The sequence below is a fragment of the Pinus tabuliformis genome, chromosome 1_1, assembly GCF_031772625.1.
Source record: "Pinus tabuliformis cultivar Carrire ecotype Pingquan chromosome 1_1, CPIR1, whole genome shotgun sequence".
Lineage (NCBI taxonomy): Eukaryota > Viridiplantae > Streptophyta > Pinopsida > Pinales > Pinaceae > Pinus > Pinus tabuliformis.
Genome location: NC_142297.1, coordinates 160793856 through 160816543, shown reverse-complemented (window position 1 = coordinate 160816543; position 22688 = coordinate 160793856). Strand labels below are relative to the sequence as shown.

Below are 22688 nucleotides of genomic sequence, written 5' to 3'. Positions count from 1 at the left end.
TCCCCAGTAGGAGGCAAGGGGAGGATTAATCTAGTTTCTTAATTCGCCATCAATCTAAAGTCTCATGACTTAAAATTAAAATAAATTTAAATGAATAATTTAAAAAAATATATTATTTAAAAAATCACAAATAAAATAAATGATATTTATATTTAAGTTTAGTATTTTTGTATGGCTTGATTAAGGAAGGTAAAGGTGAGAGAGGCATGAATGTTGTCCCACCAACCCATAAATTGGAGGGACATGTCATGCCATGCCATGTTATGCCTCATATCGCTAAAATGACTTATGCCAAATCACTATGTCTATTACCTTCGTGATAAGGTTAGAAGTGGAACTATGGTCACTCGTTGTTTAATGACTATCGTTTCTTCAGTTCTTGTAGTAGCTCTTATTAGGAATTGCTTCCCACTTTTGATGCTATCTGAGAGGAGAGATTTCCCTATTGTTGATTGTCCAAACATCATAACCTCTTCTCTTCTTTTATGTTGTTCCACTCTCCTAACTTTCCATAACTGCTGTTTGGATCTATTGTTTCCGCTTTCCTATCTCAATTGGTTTTTGTTACAGAATTACCTACCCTTTCATCCCCCTCTAGCGCAAAACAAACTGTCCTCAAATTTTGGTCTAGCCCTAGTGCGAGAACTCTCCTCCTCAGAGTTTTCGAGACCCCCTCTACAATTCCCTCATCCCGCAGGAGCAAGAATGTTTTAGACCAAGCATTTGCCTCCTTGACCATGTCAAGACAATGAGCTTGCAATTGGTCAAGAGTGGCTTACTACAAGGGTCAACATGGTAGGAGGGCCCTCTTCAAGGAAAATCCTCTACCCGAACAAATTCCGATCAACACAAAAAGATTTCAGATAAGGGTCATAGTAATGGAAAGGAGAACACATACCTACACCAAACATATTTATATTCGCAAAAGAAAAAATTGTTAGTAAAAATGTTTTTGAACCACAATGACACCGAACATGAGATATTTCTCTCGTTCGATGAGTTGCAGCCACAAATGAAGGACCTGTCTCAAAAATAGGAGAACATTGAATCTCAATCGACTCCTCCCCTAATATAAGGAACTGTAACTACATCAAAAAACAAGAAAAAAGAGCTTCCATGGAAGTGGACGTATATCAATCTAGTGTCTTTATGTCTTTTACCAAGTTTACAATTTCTTTTTCTTTAACACTAAAAGCGAAGAAGGAAAAGGGCATGCAGAATCCTAGATATAGAAACTCAAATACAAAAGAAAACCAAACCTAAAGACTATTTGAAATCTTGATAGCACAAACTCTTTATAAGTTTATATACTTGAGATCACCACTCGGTGGGATATAATTTGAAGAGTTGCTAAATTACATCCACTCGAGCGATTTGTACCATTTAGAAACATGATTTTAATAACCGAACAAATTTCAATTACGTCATCAAATAAGACAATATAAAAAGCAATTAGATTTATCTTTATAATTCAATTTAAAATCTCCACACTATTATCCTAGCAAATCAAACTTTGACTAGGACTTAGTTCCAAAGCCTAGGACTTATGAACATCAACAATTAAGTCAACACATATACCTAGGATGCCATCATCAAGCATAAGAATATCATAACATATGTTTAATAAAACCCAATGACACAAATATCAATAGATTAAAGTTGGACATATAATAAACTTGATCAAACTAGAGACTAGAGTTTCGATCAGACAAACACATATACCTAAGACTTCATTCCTAGGACATTATCTAAATTAAGGGTATTGCTTATATGCCCTACCAAACCCTAATGATCTAGGGTTTCAATAGATAACACAACAAACCCTCATTTATCAATACTTCAAAGGTTTGGGATTTCAGACATCACCATTTAACCCTAACAAGTTAGCAATTTCATAACCATACAAAAACCCCAAACATGACATCATCAAAGCAACACAAATTTTCTTTAGCATTGATATACCCTTAAGTTAGGGTTTTACAAAGAACCTTTTTAGGGCTCCACAAGAATAGTCAAAGATATGAAGAGCATAGATTTATCTAATGACAAATCACCCAATCAAGAATCTTTATGATTCAATAGAGCTAGACACAATAATGTTAGCAATGTAGAATAGTTTATGAAGAATGAAGAGAGAAAAACTTGGAGTCTAAGGCATACAATTTGTTTCTTAAGAAACCTTGTAATTTTAATGTTTGTCTTATGAGGCCTTCTTCGATAATCCTTGAGTATTCAACAAGAATTTCCTTAAAAAATAAAATATGAATAGAAATGTGATTAGTATTTAATACAAAAAACACAAATAAGTAAAGCAAACAAAAATGAAAAGGTAATAGGAGTAAGATACTTTTCTTTGGAAGTTGGTGAGGGATCCCTCCAAACTCTAGGGATACCTATAACTTTATAAAAACAATTCAAAAATGTTTTTCCAAAATATGTTAAGCCTACAAATACTAGACATCAAAAATGAAACAACTACAACTTAGAGGAAAAGACTTAGAAGTGTAAGTCCCGTATACATGATTCTTTGTATTTTATTATTCTTTGGAGATCCTTCTTCAGAAACATTATCTTGGTCCGCGTTCCTCTTCTTATTCTCCGGATTGTCAGGACAATCAGTTTTATAGTGACCCATTTTATGGCATTGGTAGCATTCTATTTTGGACATCTCAATCTTCCTTCTTGACCCTTTTGACTTCTTGTAGTTTCATTTCTTGTGATAAGCAGAGTATGCATTTGAAATTTTCTCATCTTCACTGTTGATTATTAATTAGATGCTCATCTCGTCTTGACTGCAGGCATTCCATAATTGTTCAAATGATGGACTCTCTTTCCAACTGTTGATTCCTGAAGCAAAAATGCTCCTAATAGGTGGCAATCCAAATAATGCAGTAATCACTAGCTCTTTTTCTGGTACAATCTCGTCTATGTCTTGAAGGTCATCTCTAATTCTAGATATCCTTACAAAAAAGGAAGACACAATGTCATATTTTGTCATTTTTGTGGTCCTTAGTCATTACTTAAGACTTGCTACTTAACCAATTTTCTTGATAGTGAACGATTTTTATAAGGATTCATACATTTCTTGAACATGGTCTATATTGGAGATGTATGGGACAATATTGTCGTTTATACCTTCTGCCATTAGTGTCATAGATAATATATCTAACTCTCTAAACTTGAGTTTATCTGCATCACTAGATACTTTTATGGGTTTCTTAACTTTTCCTCTTACCAAATCCATGACTTTGTTCTTTTCAGGAATGAGATCAATTATTTTCTTCCATGACCTATCATTTAATGCTCTTTCTAATTTTTTCTCTCCCTTTATTGTGTTAGACATTGTCATCGAAGGAAGTAAGCTTCTTTCCTTATTTGACATCTTACACAATCCTTTTTGATTTTTCTTAGACTCCTTTGAGTAGAACCACAAACTACCTTTTTCCTTCTTCGCCTTAGCTTTGTAACCATGTTAGAAAATAAAAAAGGCGGAAATATTTTCTTTATATAGATAATTTCTTGTTACTTTCTTATCTTTATGTTCTTATTTTCTCTTTTATTTCATCAAGCAATTCCCAAAAAAATAGTACAAGATCACAAAAACTAGATATAAGCGAATAGCCAGGGAAAAACCCCTATCTATGGGAAAAGCCAATCAATAATTCTTCCTTCAATACTTTCATGAGATAATCCAAGACTCTTGACCTAGACGCAAACTTCCTCCACACCAAGTAAATTGTTTCCTCCTCCAGATGATAACCCTCCAGCAGAAACTTCGACTTCGTACCAGCAACTGGAAGTAGCAACAACTTCAACTTCACTAGATATTTCACCTGGGTGAGAGATAGATGGCCCAAAACTTCGTTTTTGATGACTTCTTCCTTCTTTTCAAATTCTGTACCATTTTCTCGCTCCTTTTCCAACTTCACACTTTTTAGCTTCCTTGAATTAGAGATCGAACTTATATGTGACAAATCATTTGAACTGCTCTGTATATATATAGCCTTCTGATGAGGTCGAATTACCCTTGTTGAAGCCGACTTGATCTCCTTAAGGCTGAATTTGTGTGGAGGGGACAAATATCATATTTGACTCAACAATTATTCTTTTTATATGATTCAAAAGCCCAAGAAAGGTCTCTTTAAAAGGAAAATGACTCTAATGACACAAAATAAATCCTAGAAGTCCTCAATGGGGACTTTTACCTAAAACATGATGACCTAAGCATCAAACCCATTCTTTAATAAGTCATAATAATAATAGTAAAATTATTTTTCATAAGTTCATTTCAATGTGACTCAAAAACAATTATAAAGAATGAACCTAGTTGCATTCTTCAACACTCCCTCTTAAATAGTGACGTACTCATAATAAGAAGTACAAGGAAGATCTCAAAACATCTGAACTATGAAGAGTTTAGGCACCGCAATTGCATGGACTAGACTCCTAAATAGGGCAATCTCTCTAAGGCCTGCCAACAGTTTAGGTACTCACGCTGCCATGGATTAGATTCCTGACCAAGGAAATCTATTCGAGTGGGAGTAAGATGGACTAAAGCTTTCAACCTCTCTAGGTACCATAATGCTTACCTGCTAACCATTAACTCAAGGATCCAGGTGTGTATCCAAAGTCAGAGCTCTATGACCAATGCTACCCTCCCTTCTTCGGGATCTAGACATCAACACATAATGTCGGTCAAATGCCCTCTGAGGCATTACACAATGCCTCAACACATCAAATCTCTCTCAATCAAACATATCTATAACATCAAGCATGCTTCCAAAACTTCAAGAGATTTACCTCAAAAATCACAACCCCAACTAGTAAAAATCTTTCAAATGTACAAAAGTAAACACAAACCTTCGGCGTCTTTCAGGAAACTTGATGTTGCTTCTCAAATAGCAGGACTTTCAAACATATCTTGACTCGACTCCTCAATCATACATCTCTCATTCCTACTTGACATGCAACAACATATTATAAATTCAGATCTTTCTTTCCTTATTTCAATAACCATTCAAAATGTGTTCTCTAATTTCTTCTTTCAAGCTATCTATTATGACCATAATATTCCCTCCTTAACTTATCCAGGCTCCCTCTTAACTTAGTGAGATCAACTTCTTCTTATGACATTAGAGAATATTTTATGGCTTATAAGTCATATCAATCATCATCATTCAAATCACTTCCTTCATCATGCTTATCATAACAACTTTTCTTACAAACATCTTCACAATCTTGAAGATTATGTACCTGCACAACATAGATAGCAAGTACAACCAAATACATATATGGATGAACTTAGCTATTTCATAATAATACAATAATGGAAGCCTTAGACATTAGACATCAGATACCTAAACTTATTTAGGTTGACAAACAACAAGGAACACATACTTTTATACTTCAACTACAACTACATGCCAAGGTTTTGTCATAAACACTAAATTTCATTATGAAGACGTTGAGCACCTCAATCAAGATAACAACCTTCATTATATCTTGGGCTTCAATATTTCTTCTAGTTATACGACATGCACTACTACAATATATCACAATTCAAATGAATATAATTCTACAATGCATCCAACAATTTTGAAATCATATATTAAACTTCTATAATTTAATGCAAAATCCTAGATTCCATAGATGAGCCATTAAGCTTAAACAATCAAAGCCAATGATGCTCAATTTCAAATTTCGACAACCTTTTATAAATCTTAGATTGACATCAGATATTACAAAATTGAACTTCTACTAAGGTTTAGTTACAAAACCCTAGAATTCATGTTCACGATCATCATAAAGAATCAAACATTGACAAGGTCTTAGTTCCAAACCTTGGGACTTATGACCATCAACAATTGGGTCAACACATATATCTGGGATTCCATCATCATGCACAAGCATATCATAAAATGTGTGTAGTCAAACCCAATGGCACAAATATCAATATATTAAAGCTAGACATATAAGAAACTTGATTAGACTAGGATTTTGATCGAAAAACACACATATACCTAGGATGTCATTCCTAGGACATTATCTATAATAAGGGTCTCTCTTATACACCATACCAAACCCTAATGATCTAGGGTTTCAATAAATTACAAAACATACCCTAATTTATCAATACTTCATAGGTTTCGGATTTCAGACATTGCCTTTCAACCATAACAAGTTAGGGTTTTCATAACCATACCAAATCCCCAAACATGACATCTTCAATGCAACACAAAATTTCTTTAGACTTCATGAAAAACCTTAAGAAGGCTAAGGGCTACACACATTATCATCGACATACCCTTAAGTTAGGGTTTTACAAAGAACCTTTTTAGGGTTCCACAAGAATAGTCAAAGATATGAGGATCGTAGATTTATCTAATGATAAATTACGCAATCAAGAATCTTTATGATTCACTAGATCTAGACACAATAATTTTAATAATGTAGAATAGTTTATCAAGAATGAAGAGAGAAAAACTTATAGTCTGAGGCATACCTTTTGTTTCTTAACAAACCTTGTAATTTTAATGATTTTTCTTATGATGCCTTCTTCCATAATCCTTCAGTATTCAACAAGATTTTCTTAAACAAAGAAAATATCAATAGAAACGTGAATAGTATTTAATAAAAACAAACACAAATAAGTAAAGGAAACAACAAATGAAAAGGTAATGCGAGTATGATACTTATCTTTGGAAGTTGGTGAGGGCTTCCTCCAACTTGAGAGATACCTATAACTTTATAAAAACAATTCAAAAATGTGTTTCCAAACTATGTTAAGCTTACAAGTACTAGAAATAAAAAATCAAACAACTACAACTTAGAGCGAAAGACTTAGTAGTGTAAGTCTCGTATCCTTGATTCTTTGTATTTTATTCTTCTTTGGAGATCCTTCTTCAAAAAAATTATCTTGGTCCCTATTCCTCTTCTTATTCCTTCGATTGTCAGGTAAGTGAGTTTTATAGTGACCCATTTTATGAAATTGGTAGCATTCTATTTTGGACATGTCTATCTTCCTTCTTGCGCCTTTTGACTTTTTGAAGTTTCCTTTCTTGTGATAAGCAGAGTATGCATTTAAAACTTTATCTTCTTCATTGTTGATTACTAATGAGATTCTCATCTCTACTTGACTGCAGAGATTCCATAATTTTTTGAATGATGGAGTTTCTTTCCTTCTATTGATTCCTGAAGCAAAACAACGCAAAGTAGCTGGAAATCCAAATAATGCAATAACCACTAGCTCTTTTTTGGTACAATGTCATCTATGGCTTGAAGGTCATCTCTAATTCTAGATATCCTTACAAATAAGGAAGCACCAATTTCATATTTTGGCATTTTTGTGATCCTTAGACATTTCTTAAGACTTACTAGTTGACCGATATTCTTGATAGTGAACAATTTTGATAAGACTTTGTACATTTCTTGAGTATGATCTATATTGGAGCTGTTTGGGACAAGATTGTCCTTTATATTGTCACATACCTCTTGGGCAGCACACCACTAACTACCTACTATGCATTACTTGATCCACGATGTGAACCATTAGGTTCCATTAAGAGACTTATTTACTACAGCAAGAATAACCCCTCAGTATTATGAGTGCATACATTACAACTTAGAGGAAAGAATCAATCATGGGAATTCAACATGATGAGATTATGCATTCAGAATCACGAGTACTTTGATGACTTCATAAAATAATTAATGGAATTGTTAGCATAAATACACTGTAGCTAGCATTGCCATATATCATTGTCAATCCTACAGTCATAGTCTAAAGAATACTGATCATAGTCTAAAGAATACTGACATATATCTTATGCAATACGAGCCACAAGAGATGCAATTCACTCCAAAATGCATAATGCATAATATAGATAACTTGAACAATAGGATATACAATTTCAAGCCTTAGAACATGAGTATATATATATATATATATATATATATATATATATATATATATAGTATCTCATGCATAATTATTCACCATCTTAAAAACCGAGATAACACATAAGTTTAAAGATGTGACAACATAACAATTATTTCATAAAACCCACATATTATGTTCCTTCACTAAATTTAACTTGGATTACATTTATGTGCAATAATTATCACATGCATCCATATATAATCATCTCATAAATGTAGTTATCACAAGAAATTATACTCATGCATAGTGGTCACATGCAATTTATTCAATCATCTCATAGCAAGGACAACTCAAGCAAATTCTCTCATATGCTAAATGAATTAACAACATAGAGAGTAAGGATCCAACATACAAAACATCCCATGTAGACTAGACTATCTGAAAGAATGTCACTTGGAAAAATCTAGCACCTCTACCCAACCTTAAATTGGCTTTCTCCAGTTCACCCCAAAGCCGAGAGTTATTGGCATGGATCAACTGCCTCCTGTTTATCCCTTCAATGGGTATATAATACCCTCTTTCATGATATGGTTTCCATTAGCGATGTCCCACTTTTATGGATCTCTTCTATCCATTTGCCTAGGATTTTCCCAAAAAAGCTAGCCTTTCTCTCAGGCGAGGATTTTCCTCATAAAAGTTTGTTTTTCTCTCCTGCAAGGCTTTTATGTTTTTCTTAACTTAGCATCTTTATCTAGATAAGTATCTTAATGGATATTTATCTCCAACCCATTAAGCTTATCTAGAATTCGATCTATAAGTTTTATCATGAAGGAATTATCCCTTCCCATTCATCAATGGGATTTGGCAAGAATCTCGTTTCTTGGTGTCCCGCTTTTCCAAGTGATTAAATTTATTTATTTATTTAATAATGAAATATTTACTTTTCTTGTTACACATCAGACTAGCTTTTCTTAGCTTAGGTTAGCCGAGTTTTACATACAATAGAGGGGTGTTACATATACCTTCGAGAATTGGTGTCATTGCCAATATTTCCAACTCTCTAAAATTTACTTTTTTTTGCATCACTACATCCTTTGGTAGGTTTCTTCACTTTTCCTCTGACAAAATCCAGGACATTGTTCTTTTCAAGAATGAGATCAATTCATTTCTTCCATGACTTGTAATTTGATGCTCCTTCTAGTTTGTTCTCTCCCTTTATTGTGTTAGACATTGTCCTTGAAGGGCGTAATCTTTTATCCTTATATGATCCCTTGTTCAATCCTTTTTGAGGTTTCTTAGACTCGTTTCAGTAAATCCTCAAACTTCCTTTTTCCTTCTTCACCTTAGCTCTGAAACCATGTTAGAAAATTAGAAATGCATAAAGATTTTCTTTATATAAATAATTACTTGTGACTTTCTTATCTTATGTTCTTCTCTTATCTTTTTTTATCAAGAAATTACATAAACAATAGTACAAATATCACAGACACCAGATATACGCGGGTAGCGAGGGAAAAACCCCTTTCTAGGGGTAAACCCTTTCAACAATTATTCCTAAATAGTTTCAAAAGATAATCCAAGACTCTTGACCTAGAAATAGATTTCTTCCATAACATGTCAGCCCTTTCCTCCTTTTGCAGATGACAACCCTCGAGCAACAACTTTGACCTAGTAACAACAACCTCAACTCAGCAGCCACTAGCAGTAACTGGCAGCAACAACAACTTTAACATGGAAATAAAGACTCTTATGTTCCTAGATACCTCACTCGGGTGAGAGATAGGTGGAAAAAAACCTTGTTTTTTATGTCTTCTTCCCTCTTTTCAAATTTGGTATCCTTTTCTAGCTCCTTTTCCAACTTCACATTTTTTAGTTGCCTTGGCTTAGAGATTAAACCTATATGTGACAAATGAGTTTAATTGCTCTGTATATACTATATATAGCCTTATAGTGAGGTTCAATTACCCTTCTTGAAGGCGACTTAATTTCCTTGAGGCTAACTTGGTGTGAGGGGAAAAATAGCATATTTAACTCAATATTAATTCTTTTTACATGATTCAAAATCACAACAACGAACTCTTTAAATGGACAATGACTCTAATGACTCAGAATAAATCCTAGAAGACCTCAATAGGGACTTTGACCTAAAACATGATGAAACAAGCATGAAACCCATGATTTAATAATTATTAATAATAATAATAAAATTATTTTTCAGGAATACATTTCATTGTGAGTCAAATACAATTATGAAGACCAAACCTAATGACATTCATCAACGGGTAGGTGGGCGCCCCTCCACATGCACATGTGAGCCTGGATGAACCTATCCATCGCCAAGTGGGTGCCCGTGTTGGGCGAATGCCCCTCTGCCTAGGAACTTCCCTTGCCTTTATGTTCATGCTATCCATCTGTCATCGCTGGATTGACCCGCGCGTCATGTCCTATCGTTGCCTTGTAACCCACTCGATATGCATCCACCCATAGCGTGCCTTAGCCACTGCGTCGTCACATTGCCCAAGTTCCTCATCGGCGGGTGCACCAGTGGGCACAAACTATTATGCCTTATGCAATCCCCACACGATTTACGCTATAACGAGTGCTCTCCACCAAGTCACCCTCTGCTATACTCTACCAAGTGCAGCGTCATATGCCCCACCAAAGTGCAGGCACGATCTTAGCATGTGCTTCACCAACTTGCTCATGTTGCATGTCGTGTCAACCTGGGTGCCTCCCTTCTGTGTTGGCATGCCTGTCACACTACAAGTCAGTTTTTCGCCTCTCTAAGCTTAAGTGGGTGCTCATGGGCACCCATTGGTCGTAGTGCCAACTCAGGGCCCTCATATACTCCCCCACACTAGAAAGATTGTCTCCCCTCTACAACACCATCCAGAGAAACTTCTTTTTCCAAGTTCATCACGACATCGTGATAGCTCTCCCCATGACCTACTCCATGCCCATATGCCATCAAAACTTTGCAAGAACATCATTTGTTGGCATCGCTAATGTGATGATAGTGATAGTCAGATATCTCGACATGACCACAACTTTCTTCACATCTGTTATCATACGGACCTTCTATCTATCTTGCCTCATGGTCCGCTTATTACTTTAAGGGATCTCATTACCCTGAGGAGATCACAGTGAGCCTTTCTCCATTCCAGGTTGGGAAAGATAGTGGCAGTGGAAAGGTTAATGGCCTTCCATGTCCATCTTCATCTTACTCCAACATCTTAATCCATGTACCAACATCCTCTTCTTCTAATATTTTCAATGGCCTTCCATGTCCATCTTCATCTTGCTCCAACATCTTAATCCATGTACGAACATCCTCTTCTTATAATATTTTCATGTATATCTCTCGTTGGCTTTCCAATTTTACATCCTTGCATTCCTCCATTGCCTCTAGTCTGCTTCTCGAGTTGAAAACACCATCGGAGAATGCTCTTATGTCATTTGCCTACTCCATGAGTCTTTCCTCCTTTCAGTTCAACCTTTTCAGTTCAACCTCTTATAGACCTTTTGTTTCAGTGACCTTACTCCACACTCATAGTTGTTATCTTATACTTGACCTTTATGGTTGTCATGGTTGGAACGCTTAATGGTACGTTCCCCCTTCCATCGTATATATATAACTTCTTCAAATGGAGCACCATCATCGTTTCCAAGTTTTTCATGAATTATATCCCACAAAAATGCTTCATAATTATCCATACGTACGATTGTGAAGTCAACTTTGCTTAGCCATGCACGAATGTTCACTTCTACCTCCTTTGCTACAGAACACAAAAAATAGTCTCGTAAATCGTATAAGATTTCAGAGAACACAAAAAAATACAATAATCTAAAATAAAAGCTATCACATAAATTATTATATATTATCTTATAGTCTCAAATAAATACTCATGTATTCTTTAATTATTAATATTTCTATATATTTAGTTGAATATACTATGAATATACTATGTTAAATTGTATAAGACCTTGAGGTGCATTCCCTACGATGTCGTTATTATTGGTTTAAACGGGATTTACTTGTATAATGTGTTGGACTATGTGGAGAATATCTAAATTTAACTTCAGCTGAATATCGTCGAACCCCAATTGCACTAATAAATAAAATAATCTGTAAAAATAAAATATATTGCGTTAAATTGTTTAACGCAAACTAGAATGCATAGAATTTAACTAAAAGACTCGTATCAATATATAAAGACCCGTAATATGGATAATATGACTTTTTTAGTGTTATTATTTTAATGTGTTGATTTTAGTTTTACATTAGAAATCAAATACCTAAACTTAGTATCTCTGCCTATGACCTGATCCATGCCCATATTCCATTGCAACTCTGCAAGAACATCATGCGTTGGTACCGCTCGTGTTGATGACTAGTTGGGTACCTAACATGTTTGCAATGTTTTCTCCACAAGAACTCATACATCGCGGCATCACCACAACTATCATGGTATACAGATATCGTATGGACATTCTATCTATCATGCCTCAAGGTCTTCTCCTTCTTTAAGGGGTCTCATTGCCCCGAGGAGATGAAAATGAGCCCTTCTCCATTCTAAGTTCAGAAAGATGGTGGGAATGGGAAGGTTGATGGCCTTCCATCTCAATATTCATCTTGCTCGAAGATCTGAATCCACGTATCAACATCGTCTTCTTCTAACCTCTAACCTCTACATGTATACCTCTCGGTCCTCCTCTACATCTACCTGCTCCATGAGTCTTTCCTCCTTTCGGTTCAAGCTCTCACAGAACCTTTGTTTCGCTGGCCTTCCTCCACACTCATAGTTGTTATCTTATACTCGACCTTTGTGGATGTCATGGTTGGAACGCTTAATGGTACGTCCTCCCTTCCATCGTATATATACAAATTTTTCAAATGTGGCACCATCATTGCTTCTTCATGAATTCTATCCCCAAAAATGCTTCATAATCATCCATACGTACGATTGTAAAGTCAACTTTGCCCAGCCATTCACTAATCTTCACTTCTACGTCCTTTTCTACCAAACACAAAAAAATACCATGTTAAATCATATAAGATCTTACAGAATACAAAAAAAAATACAATAATCCAAAATAAAAGAGATCACATAAATTATTATATATTATCTTATAGCCTCAAATAAATACTTATGTATTCTTTAATTATTAATATGTCTATATCTTTAGTTCAGTATAATATGTTTCAATATAGTATGTCAAATTGTATAAGATCTTGAGGTGCATTCCCTACAACAACCTTATGGTTTTAAATGGGGTTTAATTGTATAATGTGTTGGACTATGTGGAGATTATCCAAATTTAACTTCGGCTGAATATCATTGAACCCCAATTGCACAAATAAATAAAATAATTTATAAAAATAAAATATATTGCATTAAATTGTTTAAGGCAAACTAAAATTCATACAATTTAAGTAAACTATTCATATCAGTATATAAAGTCCTCTAATGCATAATATAATTTTTTTAATGTTATTATTTTAATGTTTTAATTTTAATTTTACATTAGACATTAGACATCAAATACCTAAACTTAGTATCTCCCCCTATGACCTTCTCCATGCCCATATGCTATTGCAACTTTGCAAGAACATCATGTGTTGTTACCGCTCGTGTTGATGACTAGTCGGGTAGCTAATCTGCTTGTAATGTTTGGTCCACAAGAACGCATGCATCTCAGCATCACCACAAGTGTCATTGCATCCTGCTATCATATCATCTTTCTATCTATCTTGCCTCATGGTTTGCTCATTACGTTAATGGGTCTCATTGGTGTGAGAAGATGACAATGAGCACTTCTCCATTCCAAATTCAGAAAGATGGTGGGAATGGGAAGGTTGATGGTCTTCCATCTCCATATTCATCTTCCTCCAACATCTCAATCCATGTATCAACATTCCCTTCTTCTAATCTCTGCATGTATACCTCTCCATCCTCCTCTCATTGACTTTCCAATTTTGCATCCTTGCATTCTTCCATTGCCCCTAGTGTGTTTGTCGATTTCAAAACACTATCGGTGAATGCTCTTATGAAATCTGCCTTCTCCATGAGTCTTTCCTCCTTTCGGTTCAACCTCTCACAGACCCTTTGTTACACGGACCTTCCTCCACACTCATAGTTGTCATCTTATACTCTACCTTTGTGGCTGTCGTGGTTGGAATGCTCAGTGGTACGTCCTCCCTTCCATCATATATATACAACTTCTTCAAACGTGGCACCATCATTGCTTCAAACTGATTCATGAATTATATCCCCAAAAATGCTTCATAATTGTCCATACATATGATAATGAAGTCAGCTTTGCCTGCCATTCACCAATCCTCACTTCTACGTCCTTTTCCACAATATTAACCTGGTCTAGTGGAAAGTTCACTACTTTGAGACGAGCTTGAATTGGAACGAACTTCAACCCAAATTTCCTTGTTGGTTCTTTTGTCCCAAAGTTATGGCTTACACCACTATCCACCATGGTGAGCAACATGCCCTTCCCAACCTTCATCTAACATAATCCAATGTGTTCCTCTCAGCATCGTGTTTTGGGACAACCTCCATTGCTGCTACAACACCCAAAATCTGTATCATCCCAAATGTTAGTTTCTTTTTCCGTTTTCCATCTGTCTTCATAATAGTTGTGGCTCTCGGTTTTGAAGGACAATTATTCATCATATGGCAGCCCTTACACAACCAACACTTTAATGGTTTATTTGCCTTTACTTGACCACTTGCCTTCACCTCATATTCCTTTCAAGCTTTCTCTTTTGGTTTATCAAACTTCTTCTTCTTGTCTTCTACACTTTCTTCATGATTGTCTACCAACCTTTCAACTGCAGAGTGTTTTGATCTTCTTAAACTTCACCTCATTATGTGCCCAAGGTTTTAATCCAATGATGGAGTTGAAGACCTTGTCTTTCTTCGCCATGTTGGGTAACTCCCAGGTCACACTCACAAATTCTTGTTCATAAGCATGCAGACCTTTGGATTTCTTGATGTACTTAATCTTCGTACATGCATCCCAAGTCTGATCCTGTGGGATGAAATTAGCCAACAACACTTCCTTAATTTCTTCGCAAGTTGGAATGTGCTTATCATCACCATGGGCAATCTGATCCACTCTCCGCCTCCACCACATCTTCGAATCCTTAGTAAGGAATTGTGCAACAACCTTCACCTTGGCCTTTTCAATTGCAAGCTCCATATCCCACAAAAAGTTTCTAAGTTTTTTCATACTTCTCATTCCAGCGTACAAATAAGGCTATTTAATCTTGATGTGCGCAGCTCCGCCAATCAAACCTTGCCCAACTTCTTTCTCCATAATCACAATCTCGTGCAGAGCCTCGAATATACTCTTCTGCATTTTTGTGATACGATTCATGGATTGCTCCCTTGCAGCTTCATGTCCTTTAACTTCATTCGTAGTTTGTTTGTATCTCCATTCAAGATAATCATATCGCACCTTGAGGTAAAAACGACTTTCTCCTACCTCGATGAACTTCTCCCTAAGTTCAGCGTTTTCTGCCTCAAGCACATCCATGTTCGTGTTCAACTCATCCATTAAGTCCAAGATTTTATTTATGAAAACTGCCTAGACATCCACACTAGATTCAACCGTTACCTTCAGCTCCTCACCATTATTTTCCATCAGTTTGCTTTGAGAACATGTTATGACCATAAAATATGCTTCGTTTAGTTGGGCCCTGCCTTACTCCCTTGGCCCCACCCAACATCCCCTACGTCGCACCGAAACCAATCACTAAAATTCTTACAGTAGTTGTTCCCAATACGTTTAGATCGGCTTTGACCCCAAAGTGTTGTTGTTGCTACCAAAATTGCCTTCCAATCAACTTTGTCCTACATGAACCAATCTTTGATACCAACTGTCACGACTCCGCGTTGTGACGACCTCATCCATTGTGGGTGTTGTGCAGCAATGGCACAATTTCACTTTTAGAATTAATTTTACCCAGACTACACCTATTACAACACTTGCTTAATTTTCTGTTCAAATGTTCATTCTTCAATTATTCAATATGCAGGGGAAATTCAGTTAATTCTTTCATCATTCAACACTCATACAAATGTGTGATAACAATGTGCGATAACCAAACAACAATACACATGTAGAACAATGCGATATCATATTTTGTGGTGAAAAAAACAACACCCCCATTTTATTCTATCGTAATAGACATGGGGACCGTTTTGGAATTGCATGTAGACTTCGAGTGTGATTGCTTCATTTCAAGTCTAATTTTCTTTTCATTTGCACTCGTTTTATTTTTATAGTTTGCCTATGTTTGATTAAGTTTGTTTGTTAATAAACTTTGTAAATAATTTTTTGTTTTAAACATCTTAATTAAAGAGATTAATGAATAAAATAGCCCCCGAGACCAAGATGTGTGCATAGGAATGAAGCCTTAACCATTAAACAATGTGGCATATCGATTAAATATATATCAAAGCTTTCGAGCATTAATACTTTGATATAAGAAGAATCCTTTTGGAAATCTCTGATACCCAAAGTATGATCCATCATATTAATGTGGCCCTTTTCAATAAAAGTATAAATAAAGTGACTAGGCCATAAAACATATGATAATCAACTATCAGAGTAAAGGTCCCACATTCCACGTCATTGTTTCCACTCCCGCATATTGGAGGTAATTCATATCGGGGATTTTCTTTCGAGACACATTTCAAAAACTCTCACAACATAATTTTCTGATACTCCCATATGATTCTTCATCAATATTATAGTATGCCAATCTTCCAATATGCCAATTTGCAAATATGTAGACACACCTTGTCTTTCCGTCTTCCGATAATCATATCCCTCCAATCTCTAATATTTCGATGGTCATGATCATTGATACATTGATATTCCCAATCCTCCCACTCTTTGATAAACCCCTTTTATCCATATCAGAACTTCCATATCGGAACTTCTTTTCAGTTGTCACTCTTTTCAACCCCTGATATCAAATCTCTGATAAAAGACCTCCAATATAATGGACCCGATAAAACTATTAAAGGGACTTGAACGTGATATCAGATCCGGTCCATATTGGAGCCACTCAATATTGAATCTATTTCATTTTGTCTCATTTTAAAAGTTCTAATGAGCTCACCTCTGATACCACTCAACTCTTGCCATGTATAAGTAAAAGGCACTTAAATAATTTAAAAATATCTCTTAGCATAATTATAGTTTAACGCACTTTTATAGTTTAATCTATGTTTTCGCTATTTTAATAAAAAAGCTAACTATTTACCATTGACTATGTTTTTCGTTTCATAGAGAGGTTTCCAGCGCCAAAGAAAAAACATATTCACTCAAAGAAACTCCTCTAAGTGGCACATAGTGAACTTAAAATGAAGAGGGGTGGTTGAAGCTGTTACCAAAAGATCACCATTCCTGTGAATTCCACCTATTAGTGCAAAGGAAGTTGTACAATCTTATCAAAGTGCTAACCGAACTTGGCGATCTTCTTAACAATCATTTTAACTGTGATAATCTATATTCTTCCATAAAATTCCAACTGCAAAAAAACAACCCCATTGATTTACGTTTATTACTCTGTTGCTAAGAGAATCAGGGGAGACTGTTAGCTCTGTAAATATTGTATAAATACCCCTAAATTCGATGCAAAGGAGGACGTTGTGATCCAATCAAGGGGGATTCTCTATAGTTGTTCAATTTATGCAATAACACTAATGTTATGTACAAAAAGCACGATTATAGGGAAAAACAGGGTTTTTGGCTTTGTTCTCATTGCTTAGCACTATTGCAGGCAATGTGATTATGGGTTTGAGCCACTTCGGGAATGCATATTTTGTAATAAGCTTTGGAATTGTTTAATAAATTTCCGTTCTTGTGTATTATTACTAGAATGATGAATTTTCATATTTTTGTCAAAGTTTTATAATTGGTTTTGATCTATATCCTAAGTAGTATGTCTGTTTGATCTCTGTTGCTGAAGTCTTAAAGGAGCTATCTCCAAGAGGCAGAATGAGATCAAAATCATGCTTAATTCGTTGAATTATACTTATGTTGAAAGATAACTATTTATTATTCATTTATAGGTGTATTTTGCTTTTATGTGTTAAATGAACTATTTCTTTTGATTAATACAAATTTTACAATGAATTATGTTTAATATGAATTCAAGCTTGTAGGTGGACTTACCTTGATAACTATTTATTAAAGTAGAATCATTTACATACTTGTTTTAACTTATTATGAGTTTACAAACTATTTTGGAATTCATAATCGAATATGAATTCTAGATTCATTCATAAACGAGTCCTTCCTTCTGTTTTATTTAATTTTCTCTCTAATTGGGAGAGGGCTATCCCATTCTAGATCGAGATAAGTTTTTCATGTTTTAGATTAATTTTGCATTTACATCTTAGTTTACATCGAGTCTGACCTTAAAGAGGAAAATAGATCATTTAATTGTGGTTTGATAAACCTTTTTTAAATTGATCAAACCTTTGTGTCGATTTACTTCTTTAACCCACATCTTAAAGAACAATGCAAAGGAAATGTAACTTGATGTAATATATGTTTAAATAGATTAATTTTTAGTTTAGGTTATATTGGTTTTAGATTAGATTAGATTTATGTTTAAGGGTAACTAGACCCTAACCAGTCGGAACCACCAAATTCAACGAATAAGAGTTGCTTCAAGTTCCCGACCAGGTGGTCTCCCCTGATGTTGACAAAGGACATTTTTGTTGATAAACACATGTATAACACATATTTGCAATGGGAGGGGGCAACTCCCCAAAAACATTTTTCCCCAACTATTATAATACTTCAACAAAGACAATACAACTATATTTTACAAATGAAAAAGGTGTGGCAGTTGCCTAATTACAACGATAACTCATCCACCCAATTCTACCCAAGTCATGCAATTGACCGTGAAAGTTCGGCCTATATCATGCAACCCTACCCACACTTTTGCTTAAAATGTGCATCCTTTCCCACATAGTGTGACTTACCCCAGAAACCCTGAAATTCCTACCGAGAACAAAGACATCGTTCAGACTTGTCATGCAAGCTCACTGGGTGAGCCTCACTTTTCCATCACTCCACTACGTCCCTTTCTTCCATTGTTCAAATTTTGGCTTCCTACGATATCACAAACTTGCCGAATTGCTACCTCTACAATGTCTTCTTCTCTTGCTTGACTTCCCTGATGAATTTTTAATGAACTCCTTGCTTGTATTTATGCTCCTTAGCTGAACTATTAAAGTGGACAGACGCCTGATGCAGGAGCAATCAGCGCAACAATATCATAGTATTTTAGTAAGACATAGGGGGTCTTGTATTTTCCTAGAAATTGGTTTCCTAAGTGTGAATTAATGTAATTATTTAGGCTTTTGAGTGATTTTAATGAGTATGATTTTATTGAATATTGTGAGACATGTTTGTAAATATTCTCCAATGTAGAATATGAGAGATTTAGGATAGTTGAGAGATTGAGGGATTTGAGAATTAAGTGTAAAACTTAGATTAGGAGTTAGTTCATGATTTTGAGGACTAGACAGGATCATTAGGGATGAGGAAGAGATTTTAGGATTCCGTTGAGGAATTTATGGATCTAAACCAGGAATTGGTTTTAGAAACCTTTATATAAATGTAAGCCTAAGAGGCATAATCAGAAAAGGGAGAGATTGGATAGATTAGATGGTTAGAGCGTGACTAGAGCCTACGAGAAAATTGTAAAACAAAGGCCACTAATTAGAAGAATCAGGCCAGAAAGGGACGGAGAGTCTCCATATGTAATCATTCCTTTATATGTTTATATACAGAGAATTCGATTCTGAGTGTGTAAGTGTGTGATTCAATATGGAACGATAAATTTTGTGTCTATTAGAGATTATGTATAACATATGTATGCAGGCGGAGTTTGGCGAACATAGAGAGGAGAACGTGACAACGGAGAAACCGTTCGAAGAACCAAAGTAATGTTTGGAATGATCATGATTAAAGAACTCGCAGAATTAAGCTCAGGGGGGAGTCACGCAGCGAAACAGTGGAATGACCGGAACCATCGAAGAAACCTGAAACAACAAAGAACATTGGAGAATGGTGTAAAAATCAAAGGGAAGAGAGGAGCAATGAAATGAAGCATTAATGCATTGGCACCATTGGATCTATCAGATCAACGGATGGGATCAAATCGCATGGAAGGATCGTTGTTAAAATCCCGAGGGGGAGTCGCGTAGCGAAACAGTGGAAGGACGAGAACCACCGAAGAAACCCGAAACAACAAAGAACATTGAAGAATGGTGTAAAAATCCAAGTGAAGATAGGAGCGATGAAGTGAAGCATTAATGTACAGGCACCGTTGGATCTATCAGATCAACGAATGGGATCAAATCGCATGGAAGGATCATTGTTAAAATCCCGCATCCCAACATTTAAATGGTAAGGAATTAATCTTGGCCCATAAGGATTTGCGATAGGCGTGACTGTACTAACCGTTCGATCGAGTGATTGGATCAACGACGGAGAGGCTTTAATAAATCTCGCAACGCAATGTTTTATTGGCGAGTGAATTAACTTCGAGACTCAAGCAAGTGTGATGTGCAATGTGCGATATGCGATGTTAGATCTGATCGGTGATTAGATCGCATCAGAAATATTCCAGGTACTGGGTCCCCTAAGCAGCGGCGATATCCCACATTGCGATGTGCGATGTTGAACGAACGAGAGGACATGCGATATGCAAAGTTTGATAGAAGAGCGGACCCGATAAGGTATGGATGCAGTTAATTTGATTTGAAATCCAATTGTAGTTATCGTATATAAAGTCGTAGTATGGTGGAAGAGTTATCGCATCCTGCAGAATGGGAAATTCCAATACCAAGTTCTTAAGTCTTTGAAACTTGCGATTGCAATTGCGATGGTGATAAGGTATGCTTCGAGAAACATGTAAATCTGAGGAAAGACGGAAAAGGTAAGTCTGCGCATGTTTATATGATTTCTATTATAAGAGATATGTAATAGAAATAGCGTCGATAGAAGGATTTTATGTTTAAGTCCATGAATAAACAAAGAATAAGAGTGGGTTGGTTATATATGTGCAGCTTAAAGTCTAGAAGGTTTAGGAGGGTAATACGTCCTGATGAATGGATATGAATGAAGAGCAGACTATGTTTAGTTAATAAATCATTCTACAAAAATTTATTAAAGGGGCCTTAACCATTATGAATTGAAGATTTGACTTGGCACGGAGTTAAAATTCCTAGAGCAAAACAAATTTGCGCATTTTACATGCATACTATGAGTATACGCGGGTTTTCCTGCGGGTTTTCCTACGTCAACACCCCTCTATGTTATTGAGTTGAACTAGGACGTTGGTTGAACGCACCTTGCTGGCGTGCGACACAGTAGGTGAGAAAACTCCACGGTCGGACGCGCCCCTGGGCCTAGTTGTTGGTGGGCAAGTAGGTGCACCTCTGCTTGGGCACTTCCCTTGCCTTTATATTCACGCTATCCATCCACCATTGCTCGGTTGAACCACATGCCATGTCCCATCATTGCCTCGTGCCCTGCTCACTTTGCCTTGGCTCTTCGCGTGCCTAAACTTCTTCGTCATCATCGCCCCATCGATAGGCGCACCCGTGGGCACACTCCACTATGCCTTGTACATTCCCCATGTGGTTTCCTCTATAACAGGCACTCTCCACCATGTCTCCCTCTCCTATACTCTCCCTAGCGTGGCACTTGGTGCTCCGCCCTCGTGTGGGCGTGCTCTTGAAACAATCTTCACCAACTTGCTCGTGTTGACCATCGTGTCGACTTGGGCACCTCCACTCCGTGTAGGAATGCCCATCTCACTTGGGCACTTGTCACACTCCAAGTTAGCTTTTCGCCTCTCTAAGTGTCTGTGGGCAGTCATACACGCTAGTTGGCCATAATGCCAACTCACGGACTTGAAATATGACGTGTGAGCTCAGTGTCTACATATAACTGCTTTGAATTGTTGTGTGTAAAGATTGGAATAAGTAACGAGGGAAGAGAAACCCGAAATTTCAATGGATAAGGGAAAGTATTCGAGTGGCATTCAAATGGTTGTCGAATCGTGTGAGAAACATTGAAGGACTAGGTGAGGTAGCTTGTTGAGTAGAGTATGTTGCATTTGGACTTTGAACCAAATGCTTATTCTATATGTTTAGTGATCGAAGAGTGATCAAATGGTAAATGTGTGATACAAGAGGTTTGTGCGAGCCAACTCCCTAGTGTTGGTGGAAATTATTACACGGAGCATTACTTCTAGAATTGGATTATGTTGAGGTTCGTAGTTGTTGAGCGTGACCTACCCAAAAGGGATTGGTGAAAAGAGCTCAACGTGTGGGAAAGATGGTGTTTTTAGTCAAAAAGCAGAGCTTCTATGTTTGAATCATAATTTCAATTTAACAAAGTAGTAGCAGAAATCACATTGACATTGCAGTATACCTTCTGTTGTGGCGCTCAATCCACATTTTGATATCAGAGTTTTGATTTGCATGTAGCTTCCTTTGTGACACTCTACCATCTGTGTGGATGATATAAAAATTCTAAATGCTTTATAATGCATTCTTGTATTTTTTTCATAAAATAAAATATCCATGCGGTGCAGGTGCTTATTTACCTTACAAAATCCATGTATGTGAGAACTTTTAAAAATTATTGGGACTTTTCATTTGAAATCCAAGATTTGCTTAAGAAGTTTACAATATATTTTAGGGATGTTTAACATAGATGTTTGGAATTTTCTAAGTTGACAATATTGGGC

The 22688-nt window shown here is 36.1% G+C and overlaps 1 protein-coding gene across 11 annotated transcripts in view; it reads right to left on the bottom strand.

The window, feature by feature from the left end:
* LOC149212081 (MADS-box protein SOC1-like) overlaps positions 1 to 22688 on the bottom strand; it is a 405207-nt gene that overhangs the window by 255816 nt on the left and 126703 nt on the right. The gene's annotated exons all lie outside the window — the stretch shown is intronic.